At 41.6% G+C, this 9,373-nt stretch overlaps 1 pseudogene; it reads left to right on the top strand.

Annotated features, from left to right (window-relative positions):
• Positions 1–1,989: 1,989 nt before the first annotated feature.
• Positions 1,990–3,409, top strand: LOC148014762 (mitochondrial succinate-fumarate transporter 1 pseudogene; annotated as a pseudogene).
• The last annotated feature ends 5,964 nt before the right edge of the window (positions 3,410–9,373 follow it).

A 9,373-nucleotide genomic window follows, 5' to 3' on the forward strand; every position in this document is an offset into this window, starting at 1 on the left:
ATTCGCAGTAAAGATGGTATGAGAGTAGTTCAATTTATGACTGTATGTGTGAACCATGTTAGAAACAGGGATACTCTCAGAGATGCACCCTTACCCACTGTGAGGGATTCGGGTTTTCATTAGGTACCGCCGTTTCGCGAGACGACGGTGGTACAGAGGAGAGGAGATTGGAGTTCTCGCCTCCTGGCAGCGGAGTTTTCTCCTCCGGTTATGTTGGGATTTCAGCAAACAGTTCGATGAGCTATCAGAAGACTTCTAGATTGTCTAGAGCTGCTAGGCAGTATATATGCAGGAAGGAGAAAAATTTGAAAAATGCAGGAATTTTGGAGGATGATGAGCACATAGATGGTATGTATGACAGTGTGATTTGTGCAGATACGATGACAGATATGAGAGATATGCTGAAAACTGATATGCTGAATTGTCATGGTAATGTATTAGTGCAATCCCTGAACATGTTTCATGAAATTGCAGATTTTGTGTCACAGATTGAGTCAGAGGCTGAGGTAACTCAGCAAAGAGTGTTGAGTGCTGAAGAAATTCAGCAAACAGAGTTTCCAGCTGGTTATGATCAGCTTTCAGAGAGACAGAGGGCTGAAAATTTTCAGCCAACAGAGTTTACTGCTGAAATATTTCAGCATTCAGAGTTTGGGGCTGTTTCTATGCAGTCCATAGAGCAGAGGGCTGAGAATATTCAGCCATTGGAGTGCAGAATTGCTGATTTACAGCAAGGTTTATGTAATGCAGAAGAACATAATGAAGCCAGGGTTGACACGAAATACAAGACTGTGGATAAGAAGGTGGATTTTATAGGCAAGATTATGGAGTATTATTCTACCACTTCAGAGATACAAAGATTCATTGGAGCTTGTGTGTTTTACATGAATTGGACACCCCATTTTGCACACATAGCAGATTGTTTATATGAGCTGTTTCGAAAGGGGCAGAAATTTTATTGGGATGAGAGTCACACTAAAGCCATGCGGAAAATGAGGAAGTTATTGCAGATTTTTTGGAAGATGATGAAAAGATGGTTTGGGCCATACATAGTCAGACATGTCTTTGATAATGCAACATATGAGTTGACAGAATTGGATGGAACAGTGCTTAGAGTGCCTATTGCTGGAAAAATAATCAAGATTTTCAAGAAAAGAGATGATGAGGATTATGCATTGGAAGAATTTTCGAGAGAAGAGCAACGTCAAGAAACTCCAATGGAAGGGACAGATGATATGGCTGAAAATCTTGTTGATCTACCGGAAATGCAAAACGAAGAGATTGATTTGTTTGTGGATCTTGATGATAATGATCATGGGTAAGTTGGCCCATCCGGAGGATGCGCAGGATTAGAGGGGGTGGATGTCGTATTGCTGCGCATTCGAGGTGTGTAAACCACCCAAAAGTTGTGCATGGGATTTGGTACTTTGTACATATTTAGTTGTTGTGTTTACATTTATTTTCTGCGCATGAGTGAACATGATGAGATGCTTTCAGCCTATTTTGATACATGTTGCTGCAAAAAGGTTTGGAATCATTGCTTGCCAAAATCCATCAGCACTATTGCTCGTAGACGAGGAGCCATTGATTGTTGGACGGATTCACGGTTTGAGCTTAATGACTGAGGCTGCTTCATCATGTGGTTTTGGGTTTTCTATAGAGCGAAAGAGGATGGCCCTGTCCTTCTGGGTTTGTGGCGTCCATGGGAGCACGGTGGCCATGGCCATGAGCACACACAGGTGCATGCATATGTGACTACACACGCATCGGAGGAGAAGGAAGAAGCTAAAAAACTTCTACAAGCTCTAGAATAGATAGTTTGAATTTGAACCAAAAATAATGATATGTGAGCTATTAAGGTTAAAGAGAGGATTTTTGAAAGGCTAAAGAGGGGGGAAAAAGGAGAAGCTTTTGGGAGCTATTTTGAGAAGAAAGGCAAAAACAGGGGAGGAGAGTACGGGACGGAGAAGGAAGGGATGGATCTGACACAGGATGGGAGAAAGGAGAGAACAGGTACAACAAGAAGGAGAGATAATTTCTGCCAACGAGTTTGATAAGTCTGGGGATGCATGGTACAATCGCGAGTGCAAATGCTAGTAACATGAAAACTGCGAACAGCTGAAGTGCTTTGCCGTGAATGATTTGCAGACCAACAGGCTCTCCTTCAAAGGTTCTGTCTGACTCACATATTATCATCAATCCTGAGGGTCGACAAGAGGGAATTAAGCGTGGATTGAAAAGTGGAATTAAGGAGATATAGAGCCTGGGCTTTGCCGTGAAGTGTGGAAGTTTCCTCTTCGTCTTCCACCACAGAGTAGTCAGTGAACGGCGCTGAATTCTGGATATAGGAAGGAAAGGATTTCGGGGGGAACTGGCGGGATTGTGGAAGCATGCTGTCTGCAACCAATAGATGTCATTAAGACACGACTTCAGTTAGACAGAGGTGGTCATTATAAGGGGATCTTGCACTGTGGAAAGCCAATTGTCCAGCAAGAAGGAGTAAGAGCTTTATGGAAGGGTCTCACTCCATTTGCAACACACTTAATCCTGAAGTATACTCTGCGGATGGGATCAAATGTAGCTCTGCAGATAGCATTCAAGGATCCTGAGACCGGAAAGATTAGCCATATTGGCAGATTGGCTGCGGGATTTGGTGCAGGTGTCCTGGAGGCCCTTGTGATTGTGACTCCTTTTGAGGTTGTGAAGATCAGACTTCAGCAGCAACGAGGATTGTCTCCACATTTGTTACGCTACAAAGGTCCTATCCATTGTGCTGCAACAATTATCCGGGAGGAAGGGTTTCTTGGTTTGTGGGCTGGTGCTGCTCCTACAGTCATGAGAAATGGTGTAAATCAAAGTGTAATGTTCAGTGTGAAAAATGCATTTGACGCAGTCGTGTGGAATAAACACGAGGGTGATGGATGTGTTATACAACCTTGGCAATCCATGATCTCAGGTTTTGTAGCAGGTTTTGCGGGGCCTGTGTGTACTGGCCCTTTGATGTTGTAAAAACTCGGTTAATGGCTCAGAAGGCTGATGAGTTGGGTAGGTTACGTTACACAGGCATGATTCATGCAATTAGATTGATTTACAAAGAGGAGAGTTTACTTGCCTTATGGAAAGGATTGCTACCTAGATTAATGAGGATCCCACCTGGGCAAGCAATCATGTGGACAGTAGCAGATCAAATTACAGGTTTTTATGAAAGAAGATTCTTGCACAGGGTTTGAAAGCTTAGAAACTTTGCAGGTTTTAGAAAATATTGACATTCATTTCTAGGATTCCCATTTATCCTTCAAAGAGTGGAGAGCTTAAATAACTTTTTAAATTCAAGAAAGCCCTTGTTGGTCAGGATATATTTATTGAGGACTAGTGCTATTTCAAGCAGAGGAAACACTCTGTTGAGGGCTAGTGACAGATTGCAACTGCTGATGTTATGTCTATGAAGATGATGCAATAGTACTTGCTGCACATGATTACGGTTATTGTTCATATGGTGAAAATATTAACATGAAAGAGAAAAATGTGCTATATAATGCCACAAATCAATTTGTTGGCTTATGGAGAATGTAAAATAATATATGGATCTTGATCATTCCGTGTTCAACCCTCTTGATCTTGGAAAGGAGCTACCTCTGAAAGGATAATACTAATACTTCTGTCTGAAGTTGATAAACAGATTTGTATTAAATGTTTCAATATTGAAGGATGAATTCTATGCTCAGCTGAAAACCTGCTTTTAGTCTTATCATTGCTGGAAAGACGAGGTCTCGTTGAAAGCTTGGTGGACACAAATCCTTACATCTTGCTTATTCATTTGTTTGATCTTATTTCCTGAAATTTATCAAGGACTTCTGTGGTTGCGACATAGCTTTCACAAACCCTTCGACACCGTGACAAGACGAGTAAGATTACTTTCTAAAAGCTAACCGAACCAATCTTTCCAAAAGCTAACCGAACCAATCTAAACATAGAAACATTCATACCCTAAACCCTTGACTACTTTCCTTACCGTAAGGACAATAATTTCATAAAGATAAGAAACTAGGAAACCCTAGGCTTGACATACGTCAGCTTAAGGAATCTAAACAGATTATTCCATCGTCGGACTTGCGCAACATGTATGAAATCATTTTGTGATCAATTCACAAGGAGAAAAGGGAAAAACCCTCTTCAAGGACGGCAGATCCTTACGCAAGTTATCTTGCAAAAAGACGTAGTGTTTGGATATCCTTCTAAATAAGGAAAGTTATAAAATAGAAACTAGCATATCTAAGGTACCTTAGGGTTAACCAAGTTGGGTATACCCTACACCCGAATATAAAGGATCTTGCCAAGTTACAAGACATCTTGAAAACGACTGCTGATACACTCAAAAAGGAAAGAACACTTCTTTAGCAGTTTCCCATACAACTGGGTTGATTAATGGAAATGTTTGTGCTTGCTAGAGATTTTAGGGCTCTGTTTGAATTATGAATTACAAATTAAACAAGTACCTATACTTCAGGTTAAAAGGACTGAAGGGAGAGGCAGCTTCAGTTACCCCCGACTGCCTGCCTGACCCTAACCAAGGCGGTTGTTGACCGCACCGGGAACGTGGACCGAACTCGCCGCGAGAGGAATCTCCGTTGAGTTCTACTTGGAGCAGGAGGACGCTTGGGTGCCAGGGGGGCTCTGGCCGTAAATCCCTCACCTTCCGGGTCCTGCACAAGAGGCTAACGTGACTCGGGATTGGATCTCGAGGCCCGCATACTAGTTGACGGGCGGAAGCTTGGAATAGTGATCCCTGGAGATTACTGGTTAGCCTTCGGGCAGATTATGGACAAGCCTACGGGCAAAACTTCTTGTAATTCAAAGATAAAATGATGAGATGTTAAAAGATCTTGCTTGATATTGTTTTTATATGTTACGTGATAAGATTACGTGAAGGAACCCGTGCTTAACAAGATTAATTAAAGAAACTGATTATTATATGTCAAATTAATGTGTTAGATAATTACATAACTAAAACAAACTCTAGGTCATCCTCATCCAACTCTCCAATCAAAACTCCCTGTGCATCAGTGGTAGACAATGCATGTCTTTTCCTCTTCAGGACCTCCTGAAACTGATCCTGAAACTCTCTTTTTGAGATGCCCAAAATCTCGGAAATAGTGAAAGTCACCTCATTGACAAGTATCTTATCATTAAAGATTTTCTTCATGTCTGTAGATGTCTCAATGTCGGACATCAATCTGAATCCTAGAGTTACGTCATCAAAAAGGAATAACGAGAACGATGACCTAGAGTTACGTCTTATCCGATCTACGCTGTTTTAGGGGAACGGAATGGGACTATGCCTTATGGTAGAGAGGTTGAGCTTTGCATTCCCTCTCGTTTCCCATTCTCCTTGAACCAAGTGCAGCGTGAATCCGCTTCGGGCCTGGCGCTTCTGCGTAAAGTAGTTTGCTCGGGTCTGACCCTAGTTGCTGTTAGCCAATGACCCATTAGGAAAACCCTAATTCCGGTCGATCCTAAGTGGGAACGGCCAGGATACTTCCGCTACGTGGCAGACGCGGGAAGAACTAGATCACAAAACCCGTAACATTCCATAGGAGTGCCGGACGGAGCTTTCTAGATATCCTTTCCGATGGACTGCTAAGACGTGTCCTGGATGATACTAGGGGACACGTTACAGCAGTCTACATAATGAACAGGACTTCCACTGGAGCAATACATGGGATGACTCCAGAGGAGAGGTATACTGGTAGGAAAGCAGATATTTCTCATTTGAAGATTTTTTGTTGCATTGCCTATGTTCATGTGCCAGATGAGTTGAGATCCAAGTTGGATCCAAAAGCTGAGAAGTGCATCTTTATTGGTTACTCTCTGCATCAGAAAGGGTATAGATGCTATAACCCTTCTACTCGTAAGTTTACAGTGAGCAGAGATGTCGTTTTTGATGAGATGAGTAGCTGGTATAAACCAGTAAATGTGATTGATGATGTAGATTCACAAAATGGTAATCTTGCACAGAATTCACAGCAGCAGTCACAAAATATTAGTGGACCTGGAGTGTCCTCTAGCAGTGGTTCACATTCTTCGCCATGGACAGGCAGATTGAGATCAGGAGAATCTCCTCAAAACAATGCAGATAGTGGTATGCAGGTTTCACGAAAAGGAAAAGAGAAGGTAGATCAGCCCATGTTTGATGTGAATGCAGGTCACTCTTATGTGGATGGTGAATCCAGTGGCTCAGAACAGAGCATTGATGATGAGTTGGGTATTCCTTCTACTGTTACACCTGGAGTAAGGAAGACCAGGGATGTTTTGAGAGCACCTGGGAGTGAACCTACTTTGCGCAGGTCTACCAAAGCTAGTTATCCTATGGATAGGCTGAAATATGATAGATTTACAGCCATTCACTATGCCTATATGGTCAAAGTGATACATGAACCAGAACCCACTTCTTTTGAGCAAGCCATGGGAAAAGAAAAATGGGAGAAAGCCATGGATGAAGAAATGGATGCCTTAGAAGCAAATGCTACATGGGAATTGGTACCTTTTCCTAAAGGTAAGAAGGGAATTGGTACCTTTTCCTAAAGGTAAGAATGCAATTGGCTGTAAGTGGGTTTATAAGATGAAGCACAATACAGATGGTTCTGTGAACAGATACAAGGCAAGATTAGTAGTCAAGGGGTATGCACAAACATATGGCATTGATTATGAAGAAACATTCAGTCCGCTTGCAAGGATGGAAACCGTAAGAGCAGTCATTGCTATGGTTGCATCAAAGGAATGGTCTTTACATCAGATGGATGTAAAGAATGCCTTCTTGCATGGTGATTTGCAAGAAGAGGTATATATGGAGAAGCCACCAGGTTATGTGCATGCTGTTCATCCTGAGTTTGTTTACAGGTTGAAGAAAGCCTTGTATGGCTTGAAGCAAGCACCTAGAGCATGGTCTGACAAGATAGGACAATATCTTGTCACTATTGGCTTTCAGATTTCCAAGGAAGATTTCTCACTTTATGTGAGAAAAACAGAGAAAGATATTATGCTGCTTGTCATTTATGTTGATGATTTGATTATCACAGGTGATAGTGATGAAGATATCCTTCATGTGAAAATGCTATTGAAGCAGAAGTTTGAGATGAAGGATTTGGGAGGGCTACGTTATTTCTTGGGCATTGAGGTGATTAGATCACCAAGTGGGATATGGCTCTTGCAGAGGCAGTATGGATTGGACATGCTGTCCAAATATTGGATGACAGGCTGTAAGCCTATTTCAGTTCCTTTGGAGCAGAATGTGAAGCTGAGCGCAAATGCAGGTGAGCTTCTGGAAGACCCTACTATGTACAGACGCATAGTAGGAAGTTTGATTTATATATTACCAGGCCAGATTTGAGTTATGCTGTTGGATTGGTAAGTCAGTTTATGCAGGCTCCAAGGAAACTACATTTGGATGCGGCTAGACGCATACTTAGGTATGTGAAGTCCACATTGTAGTATGGACTACTTTATGAGACTGGGGTTCAGATACAGTTGCATGGATACACTGATGCTGATTGGGCTGGTAGTATTTCTGATAGACGATCAAACACAGGATATGTGTTCTCTTTTGGGAGTGCTGCAATCACTTGGAGCAGCAAGAAACAACCTACAATTGCCTTGTCGAGCACAGAGGCTGAGTATAGGGGTGCAGCAGTGGCTGCATGTGAGGTAGCTTGGTTGCATAAGCTACTTTATGATATGCATCAGCCTATAGATGGGCCAGTTGTCATTTATTGTGACAACATGAGTAGTATACACTTGGCAAATAACCCAGTCTATCATGCTAGAACAAAGCACATTGAGGTGCATTATCACTATGTGCGGGAGAGGGTTTTACTAGGTCTTATTGATATAGTTTATGTCAGCACAGAGGATCAGGTAACTGACATATTTACGAAGGCATTGGGCACAGAGAAGCTATGCAAGTTCAGAGACCTGCTTGGTGTGCAAGAATTGGGATTGAGCTCGAGGGGGAGTGTTGAGATATCGAGCTCCACTCGTGATATGCCAGGGTGACCGTTGTGCATTTATGTCAGCGACTTGTCAGTTGCAGATGCGGTTGGTACACCGCCCATGAATAATAGCTAGATGACAACTATCCTTAGCTACTCTAGTTCGTGGCTCAGTTAGAATGCCATCTTAGTTAGTTGAGTTTGGCTTGAGACGCATATATAGAGTTCTTCTATTTCTATATACTAGAGTTCTTTTTGGCTTACACAACTAAGAAGAGGAAAATTGTTTTCAACGTCCACCCTTGTGTGTATTCCCCCATTGTGCAAGCAAGAAAGCTACAAGTGAGGCTCCTTTCTTCTCTCCCACAATCTTGACACAACGATCTCCCAAGGCCCCCTTCATATGTTTTTGAAACCACACTCACACACACCCTTTTCACTGTGTATATATCCCTATAGGGCCTTTTCTTTAGGCTTTGTAAGCCTTTCCCTCCCGAAGAAACTAAGATCTTAAAGGTCTTATTACCCCCTTCTCGTGGCAAATCCCTTAACGATTCCTTGCCTCGAAAAAGACAAGAAGTGTATTGAAGCGACGGTGGAATTCCGAAAAGGAGTGTAAAGCTACTTCCATGTTCGAAGGACTACAACTGCGATGCCGCCTAAGAAAGTCCAAGGAGTAGCTGCGGGAGGGTCATCTCCCGGTATCCATGGATATCTCACGCCAAACCCAGGTTTTTCCTTTTTAATTTTATATCGGTTCTAATTCAATCATGCAAGATGAATTGTTAGGGATAAGATATATTTTGTCCTAGTTATTCACGACGAAGGAATTTAGTTTAATGAAACATGCAAAATAAATAAAGTATAAACATAGTTTTTTTCAAATAGCATTAAGCATTGAAACGAATCATGAGCACGATTATTTACCCACTAAAGTAGTATACTTCGGTCAAGTCTAGAAGGTATAAAATTGCATCTTGCACTATTAACCCCTATTTCTTTTTACAACAAATCATCATGGAAAGTGAAAATCTTGAAAGGATTCTTGCGATGCTTAAACTTTAGGAAGTTATCATTGCTAACTACATAACTTAGCAAGGAAAAGATTGCTTATTTAGCATGAGTTTGTTCGCAAAGAAAAGGGAAGATCAGTTGAATTTAACCTAACCTCAAATCAATGAGGTATATGATTGAAAAGTCAAGTGACACGTAGAAAACAGATCATACGGAAGTAATCTCGAAACTACCTTCTAGAGTTAACCAGACTAAAAATGCTGCGAAATATTTATTGGGAATGAATTACAACCCAAGAAACGTTTATACCTTAAATACTTGCCCACATTCCCTGATTGTAGGGTCAGTAAATTGTAAACGTAAAAGAAATTAGGGTT

The sequence above is a fragment of the Lygodium microphyllum genome, chromosome 25 (genome assembly GCF_053477565.2).
Source record: "Lygodium microphyllum isolate KBCC chromosome 25, Lygodium_microphyllum_v1.1.10, whole genome shotgun sequence".
Taxonomy (NCBI): Eukaryota; Viridiplantae; Streptophyta; class Polypodiopsida; order Schizaeales; family Lygodiaceae; genus Lygodium; species Lygodium microphyllum.